We start from the raw sequence: 9664 nt of genomic DNA, 5'->3' as shown, positions 1-9664 counted from the left end.
TCGGGCCCGGTTCGGTTCGGTTCGTGCCCGGTTCGGTTCGGTTCGTGTCCGGTTTAGTTCGATTCGCACCCGGTTCACCTCTCGCGGTCCCGTTTAAGCCTCCGGCAGCCCATATTTCTGTCCCGATGAATCACACACCTCCGGCAGGGTCCCGTGGCAGCATGGACTTGTCCTATTCCAAGATGAGGATGACGGATCGTCTGGGTCCTTTACACGAGGATCGAGGAAAAGTTCTGATCAAAGAACGCTTGGGTCCAGTGACTGAACCCCGAGCAACCACTCAAGCTGGGGGTCGCACACGTCCTCGTAACAAGTTAAGGCCTTCCTTTAATGGGAAAACCCCTGCAATTGACCCCCTCAGACGGCAAATTAAAGTTCAAGAGCCCGTCAAGAGTTCGCGCTCCCAAAAGCACGGCTCCAAACGTGTGACTCTTGAGAACGCCATCAAAGCGACAAATTTTCAGAAGGAAACGTGTTGGTCAGACGATAACGTTATACCTAAAAAGTCGTGCCAACACGCGATAGGTTACTCTGGTCATATGACCGACGAGTTGTACTATCAGGCTGGGGGTATGAATAAATCTCGTAAGAGAAATACACGGGAAATGGATTCTCTTTGCCCATGTACCAAACTCATTAAGTCGGTATTATCAGAGTGTAACTGCTCCAAAACCGCCTCGCAAAGGATCTCGGTGTTTGAGAGGCTTTCTGCAGAAACGTTAGAACACAAATCAAGACGTTTCCGTAAAGGAAAATCGATTGTTCAAGAACGTGAATTCTCAGAAGTCACGATTAACATAACGGACAAAGGAAAGTCCATGCGACGCTTCAACCCCGAACCTTTTCCACAAATATCTCAGCGACTGACTCGGCTACAAACCGGGGCTATCAGGCCTAGGGATTATAAGAGAATTCAGAGAGGACAGTCCTCAGATGATGAAACATCAGACGCTAACTTTGCGATCGCTTCAGATGCCACTGTGTCCAGTACGGGACAGACCCGAGAGTCATTCACGATCACTACTGAACAGATGGCTCAACTTCTTCAAGAAGCTTTGGCAAAGCAGAAAGAGGACTTTAAAATCGAAATGGAGATGGCTGTGCAACGGGTTAAAGATTTACATGCCCAATAACTCCAACAGTTGTCAAATCAACGCGGTGAATCTAGTCATCGTCAGACTACCAATCAAGTAGATAGCGACTCAAAAGTGGAGGAAAATATCAATGCTGATGACCCTCCCGTTGACCAGAACGCTGGGGGTGGTCCTACTAAAAACAACGACACTGGGGGTGGCCCCGTTATTCCTCTTAAGAATCGTCCTAGGCCCAATACGAGCGAGGATGAGAAAATGAAAGACTTGGAAAGCAAAATCAATGCTTTGATGTCTGCTCAAGAGGTAAAAAAGACTGGCATTCCGTGTCTGATACGAGTTGCCGTGCGAGCACCTTTGATCGCGAAATTATCAAAGGTGGGTTAAGGAGAAATAATAAGAATACAAGAATAACTCAGATTTTGGGCGAAGGAAAATACATCCTCTAGATTATGAGTATGCAATTTACAATCTCTCACAATCTCACTCTAGAATTGAAGAACAAGCTCTCCAAATCTCAATTATAAGTTAATCTCTCTTGATTTAACTCTCTGATTGTTTAGAAACCCTAAAACAATCCCTTATATAGGTATACAAACGTGGATGGCAATTTGGTAAATAACCAGACCCAAAACCAACAGGAATTCGTGTGAACAGAATCCCATACGAACCAGGAAACCCTCGATGAGTCGACTCATGACTGAGATGAGTCGACTCGACAGAAACTGGAGAAATCTCAATAACCAGCGATGAGTCGACTCATGACTGTCATGAGTCGACTCATGAGTCGACTCAACCTGATGAGTCGACTCATAACAGTCATGAGTCGACTCACAGGCTGAAAACTGGGTACTTCGATTCTTCTGCTCGTCGTCTTGTTCCACGCTTCCTCCTGTGTTCCCTTATACTGTTTGACACCCCCTATTCTCATGCTAGTATGAGAATCATCTATCCTCAAGCTCCCATGAGGATCGCTAAGTTCCGAAGAGAAGATACACATGTATCATGTGTCCCCTCTTTAAGAACTTGAAGTCCCGTTCAAGTTAGAACTTCAGCTGAGGAAACTCGCGAGCCCCTCCTTCCTTATTGAACCACTTAGCCTTGCTAGGAACTTGACCTTGACGTCCGATGAGAAACGACTCCTTCATTCCCCTTCTTGTCGTGGTCGTCTTTCGCTCCAAAATGCAGTCTTCCTTCAGCGGCTCCTCTCTATCAAACCATAAGTCATCAACATGCGGTAAGATCACATTGTCATCACCTTCATCATCCAGTAATGGAGGCTCAAACAACTTCAAGTACTCAGCATTGATCACCGAATACATGCCTAAGTAAGGCGGCAAATCTAGCCTAAAAGCGTTGTCGCCAATCTGATCGAGAATCTGAAACGGACCATAACAAATAGGCTTCAACTTCTTGCCTTCTCCTTTTAGCCTCTCCTTACTCAATTTCAGCCACACCATATTGCCCACGCCAAAGTTACAAGGAACCCGATGTTGATCATGCTTCGCCTTGTATTTTGCTTGTGACTTCTTCAATTGTGCTTCAACCGTGGCATGAATCTGTGCAATCTTCTCCAGAAATCGCTGAGCCCGTTGTCTTTCATTCCCCTCCTTGCCGTCCATTGTAGCTTCACTTGAAAACACGAGATCAAACGGACTCGGCGGTAAGAATCCATAACAAGTCTCAAACGGTGACTTTCCCGAACATCCATGAATCGCCCTATTAAAAACAAACTGCAAATATGGTAAGCTCTCATCCCAAGTCTTGGGATGCCTGGAATTATACCCCCGCAACATATGCACCATAGTCCGGTTGACTACCTCTGTTTGCCTGTCTGTTTGTGGATGAAAAGCCGTGCTCTTCTTTAATCTAGTGTCCATCGGACTCCACAAAGAATCCCAAAAATGCCCGAGAAACCGGCTGTCCCGATCGGAAATGATCGAACTCGGCAACCCAAAATGCTTCCACACATGCTCGAAGAACAATTGTGCTGCACCCGCTCCCGTCATTGTCTTCTTACAAGGAATCAAAAACACCATCTTACTGAACCGGTCCACCACAACGTACAAATAGTCATGCCCACGCTTGGTAGTCGGCAATCCTCCTAGAAAGTCCATGGATATGCTCTCACACGGCCTAGAAGGAACCGGTAGTGGTAGGTACAATCCCCTTTTTCTGTTAGAAGGCTTCGAAATACAGCATAACTTACACCCTCCAACATACTTGGTCACATCATCAAGCATCCGTGGCCAAAACACATGTCGCCGTAGATTGAGAAGCGTCTTCTGAATTCCAAAATGCCCTTGCACACGCGAGGTATGTGCTTCCCGAATCCATTGCAACCTATCACCATCCTCCGGAATACATAGTGATGTTCCACGATATAACAAGCCATCTTCTCCAAGTGCATACTCCCCCTTTTGACCGGCATTCGCCTGCTCGAACACACTATCGAAGTCTCTACTGGATGCATACAGCTGTACATACTCCAAAGGAACCAATGGCTGAATATGCGTCGCCACCAATAAAGCTCTTACCGGCGGACGAGATAACATATCGGCCAACTTGTTTGTCGCCCCCTTCTTGTACCTAATAATGATGTTGAAAGCCATCAAATACGACATCCACTTCATGTGCCGTGCCTGCTGTAGCTTCGTCTGGGCATGTAAGAACTCCAATGGCTTGTGGTCCGAGTGCACAACCACCTCCTTCCCTAACAAGTACACCCTCCAATGTTTGATTGCTTGATACAATGCATAGAACTCCTTGTCATAGGTCGGGTAGTTCGCAATAGCACCCGAAAACAACTCAGAATGATATTCCACCGGCTTCCCATCCTGAATCAACACCGCGCCCATCGCATAACTAGATGCGTCGGTCTCCACCTCGAAAGTCCGCTGCAAATTCGGCAACGCCAATACTGGTGCCTCCGAGATCTTCCTCTTTAGCAACTGAAAAGCCTCCTCATGCGTCCTTCCCCACTCGAACTGAACCTTAGCCTTTATGAGGCCATGTAACGGTGCCGCATAAGTCAAAAAATGTCGAATGAACTTGCGCAAATACTGGCAAGCCCCCATGAAGCTTCTCACTTCAGTCACTGTCTTCGGCATCGGCCACTTTGTGATCACCGCCACCTTACCCGGATCTATCCTCCTCTGGCCCTTCCTCACGATAAAGCCGAGATACACCAACTCGTCCTTCCCAAACTCGCACTTCTTCCCGTTGAGCTTCAGCTGTTCATCCTACAACACTCTAAATACTTTCTCCACATGAACAAGATGCTCCTCCTAGGTCCTGCTGTACACCAAAATATCATCAAGGTACACAATCACAAAATCCTCTATGAAAGATCGCAACAAATCATTCATGAGCCTCATAAAAGTCGCCGGAGCATTGCTTAATCCAAACGACATCACCAACCACTTGAACAGGCCCTATTTGGTCTTGAACGTCGTCTTCCAAGTGTCTTCCTCCCGAATCCTGTCTCCAAGAGCTCCTGAACTTGCTTCTTGATCTCTTCGGACTCCTGTATCGATGTGCGGTATAGGCCTATGTTTGGCAAGGAACTCTCGCCAGTCAACATAATCTCGTGCTCTACACCTCGCCGTGGTGGTAGTCCCGTGATTTCCGAAAACAAGTCCGTATACTTGGCCTTCAAACTGTCAAGATCTCTCTCCTGAAGCTTGCTCAATGTGGACAAGCATATCCTACTCAGCTGTTCTTCATAAGGCCGAATGAACAATAACACGAACCTCCTGCCCGCATTCACCAACCTCTTAGCCTGAGTCACCGTCACCAAACTTGTCTCCTGCGGAAGAGATGTCGAGCGAAAAATAAATTGCGCGCCATCTTTGGTGAACGTATACTTTTGGGCCCGCCGATCATATACCGCATGTCTATCCCACAAGTAAGGACTGCCCAAAATAACCTGGCAAACATCCAACGGAACCACGTCGCATGTGACCTCATCAATATACGACTCATGGAGTGCAAATCGGAACGTACACTGGTTCACCACACTCAATCCCGCTTCCTTCTGAATCCACCCTAATGGATAGGGCTTCGGATGCCTCACCGTCTTCAATCCCAGCTTTTGTACCAACGCTTCAGATATCAGGTTCTTCTGACTCCCTGTGTCTACAATGGCATCCACCAAGCTAGTCTTGACCTGCAACTTCAGAACAAAGAGTTGCTCTCTCGAGTCGTTGTCTTCTTTTGTAGCCTGTTTCCCCGCCATAAGGTTGAGGCTATTGTTGGGCTCTGTCATCCCGAGAACCTCTTTCAGACCCTGTGCTATCACGTACGCCTTTTTCTCCTCCTTCTTCTTCAACCCTTTCGGCTTCAGATGAGGGTACTTATCCCAGCAACGATCAGCCACGTGCCCTGTCTGCTTGCAGTGATTGCATGTCAATCCTGCCTTCCCTGAATCACCCTTCTTCTTCTCTTCCTTATGTTGAGAGCCACTCGACTTGTTTCCCGATTGTTTGGAGTCACCCTTCGTTTCGTTTCCCTTCTTCTGTTTGCCCTCAATGGCTATTGCCTTCACGCTCGCTTCTGCAATCGTCTCGACCGTGAACAGCTTCATCTCCTTACGGATGTAATCATTCAGTCCCGCCATGTACTTCATGAAGATGGAGTACTCGTCCGTTGCGATGTTTAGAACCATCGCCTGCTGCTGGAACTCCGTCGAGTACTCTTGAACGGTCTGATTGAATCTTTGGCGCAAGCTGTACCACTTGTACCAACGCTCCTCAAGGAACCCCACCGGATAGAACTGTTTCCTGAGTAGCTCCTTGAATTTGTTCCATGACGCTGCCTTCTTCTCCTGTTTGCAATAGGATTTCCACTACGTCAACACGTGTCCTGAAAGCTTCAATGTCGCGAACACAATCTTCTCCTTGGATGAATATCCGTAGAGGGTGAAGTACATCTCCATACGCTCAATCCAATCATCGAGCTTTTCTACATTGACACTCCCATCATAGACAGGAATCTCCACCTTGAAATCTATCTTTAAATTTTGGTAATTATTTTTACCCCCTTGATGTCCAGCAGCCCTAACAACCTCGGTTCCCCCGTCCGAATCAGACTTCTCGCTCTCTTCATCGGACTCGATGATTTTCTTCTTACCCTTCGAAGAAGATTCCTCTCTTTTGTCCCCTTTGTTAATGAGGCCCACGAGCTGACTGAGCGTCAAACCGATCATCTCGATCTGCTTCTCCATGGCATCAAGTCTTGTTGAGTTATCTGTTTCAGACATTTTCTCCTTCCTTAGCTCTTGGGCTCCTTCCAAGGAAGTAAGGATCTCGCCAAGCTCCTTATATTGCGAACGAGTCAGGATCATGCACAGGATGCCCCCTTCGTAGGATCTGTTCGCTCTGATACCAACTTGATACGAGTTGCCATGCGAGCACCTTTGATCGCGGAATTATCAAAGGTGGGTTGAGGAGAAATAATAAGAATACAAGAATAACTCAGATTTTGGGCGAAGGAAAATACCTCCTCTAGATTATGAGTATGCAATTTACAATCTCTCACAATCTCACTCTAGAATTGAAGAACAAGCTCTCCAAATCTCAATTACAAGTTAATCTCTCTTGATTTAACTCTCTGATTGTTTAGAAACCCTAAAACAATCCTTTATATAGGTGTACAAACGTGGATGGCAATTTGGTAAATAACCAGACCCAAAACCAACAGGAATTCGTGTGAACAGAATCCCAAACGAACCAGGAAACCCTCGATGAGTCGACTCATGACTGAGATGAGTCGACTCGACAGAAACTGGAGAAATCTCAATAACCAGCGATGAGTCGACTCATGACAGTCATGAGTCGACTCAACCTGATGAGTCGACTCATAACAATCATGAGTCGACTCACAGGCTGAAAACTGGGTACTTCGATTCTTCTGCTCGTCGTCTTGTTCCACGCTTCCTCCTGTGTTCCCTTATACTGTTTGACACCCCCTATTCTCATGCTAGTATGAGAATCATCTATCCTCAAGCTCCCATGAGGATCGCTAAGTTCCGAAGAGAAGATACACCCATATCAGTGTCCCTACCCGAGAGAATGGGACTCCATTCCATACCCACCAAAGTTCAATTTAATCAACTTCACGCCATTTGATGGGAGGGGTTCCCCTACTCAACACTTGATTTATTTCAAGTCCCACCTGGGGATCATTTCTGGCAATGAACCTCTGATGGTACGATCGTTCGTGGGAACCCTTCGTGCAGCTGCCTTTGATTGGTATCGCCGTCTTAAACCGGGGAGTATCAATAGCTGGGATGACATGGAAAGCATGTTTCTCGCTAATTTCTTTGACGATGACACCGAAGTGTCGATCGGAACACTTTTTGAAGAGAAATAGAAAGATGGAGAGCTTGTTGAGAACTTTGTCAAGCGTTTCCGGAACCATGCGATGAACTGCCGAGATCCGGTCACGGATGAATTCATCATCCGAACATGCCACAACAACCTTTCCTTGGACGTGTTGGAAGTTATGGGATTAGCACCGTCCAACAACTGGAAAGAGTTGAAGACGCGCGGAGAGCAGGCCGAACGCTTCCTCCGAAGGAAGAAGGCCGAGAGGAGCCAACCGACAACTAATCATCTGAACTCAAACTTCGCCTCCCGTGGTAAAGGGAAGGCCCCTGCAGCTGCGGTTGATGCTAATCAGACGTCACAACAGCAACCCCGAAGACAGCAGAAGACTTCGGGTTCAAGACTCCAAAAAGAGTATTCCTTCAAGGACGAAGACGTTCCAGCCATCTTCGAATCCCTCCTTGAAAACAACAAGATTAAGCTCCCATCTATCGTAAATCAAGAGGAAGCTGACAACACTGCGGATCCGAAATACTGTGCGTACCACAGGAGGATCCTTCATCCTACCAAGGATTGTTTTGCTCTCAAAAACAGCATCCAAACCTTGGTTGAAGCCGGCGTCATAACGCTGGGATAAGCCAAATAAGAATGGCAACACTCCGACAAGTATAAGAGTATAAACTGTTCCTTCTGACACTCCGACAAGTATAAGAGTATAAACTGCTCCTTCTGACACTCCGAAGAGTATACGAGTATAAACTGCTCCTCGATACTCCAATAGGTATATGAGTCTAAACTATTTCCTTTCTTCCACGGGAAGTTCCTGGAGAGTGCCATGTATAGTATTCTTAAGGATAACCCGATCATGCAGCTGATACAATGATAAACCCAGTTTCGCAAGAAAAGCTGGGGGTGGATGATTCATGTAACGGGAAGTTCCCAGAAGAATGCTACATGTAGTTTTCTTAGGGATAACCCGATCATTACAAAAAAGGTGATAAACACTAAACCCCCACTGTGATTTCCAAACACTCTTTTGCTGAGACGAGATTCGATCACCTCGTTGGATCAATCTTCCCTCACAAAATTCCCATTGGTGTTTGACGACTCACATTATTCCATCACAAAAATCCCCCACCGATCAGACTAATTGACGGTGGGATCACCAAAATTCTTTCTGGTTTAACTTATTCAAACTTCCGCTATGTTCGTGCACTCAACACTTTCATGGTTAGAGTCCGGATATAATGCTTGGAATTTTGATCTGTTAATCTTTGACGAATTTTCAAACCCCTTCGTGTTAAGTCCTTATCACTTGACACTAAGAACCCCTACTGAGTGATTTGTACAAGTCAACACTCATACTGTAATTTGTACTCCCACTTTCACTGTCCATTTGGTCAAACCTTCCTACAGTTAGGACCACAACCAAAATCCCCTCTCGATTCCTTCAACGAACGAGAGGTCCGTTTTTAGATTGAGCGATCAAAACTTCCTACAGTCAGAATCACCTCGAACCTCCCACTTGGTCAAACCTTCCTACAGTTAGGGCCAAAACCAAAATCCCCTCTCGATTCCTCTAATGAATAAGAGGTCCACTTTCAAATTGATTGATCAAACCTTCTTACAGTTAGGATCACCTCAAACTCCACGAGAGGTCCACTTTCAAATCAAGTGATCAAACCTTCTTACAGTTAGGGTCACCTCAAACTCCCGCTTGGTCAAACCTTCCTACAGTAAGGACCAAAACCTCAATTCACTCTCGATAAACAAGAAATTCACCTTTAGTTCGGTAATCAAACCTTCTGACAGTTAGGATTATCCGAATTTTTCGTTTCTCGGAGTGGAGATCTCACTCCTAGTTTCACCTTTCTGGATTCTGGGGGTGGAGATCCCACCTCAAGTCTCCTTTCCAACTGGAGATAGAATATAAAATTCTTCCTCTTCAGTGTTGGGAGATAGAATATAAAATTCTTCCTCTCCCATTTTGGGTTCGTCTTTGCCCCAAGAGAAGACACCATCCTTCAACTCCAAAAGTCGGTTTAGTCTTTCACCGATTGAAAAAGACACCAGAATTCAAGTCTGGGGAATTTTATCCCGAATCCTAAGTAGGGGTAAGTCAACGCCTAACACGCGTTGTCGGTCAGTCTTTTACCGTAAAGATGATAAAAGCCCACATATTCAACATTGTGGCAGGTTGTTATTAATAACACCAAAATCCGTGTCTCACACACACGGGGAATTTTA

This window comes from Asparagus officinalis, chromosome 5 (genome assembly GCF_001876935.1).
Source record: "Asparagus officinalis chromosome 5, Aspof.V1, whole genome shotgun sequence".
Classification (NCBI taxonomy): domain Eukaryota; kingdom Viridiplantae; phylum Streptophyta; class Magnoliopsida; order Asparagales; family Asparagaceae; genus Asparagus; species Asparagus officinalis.
This window is presented reverse-complemented; position numbering follows the sequence as displayed.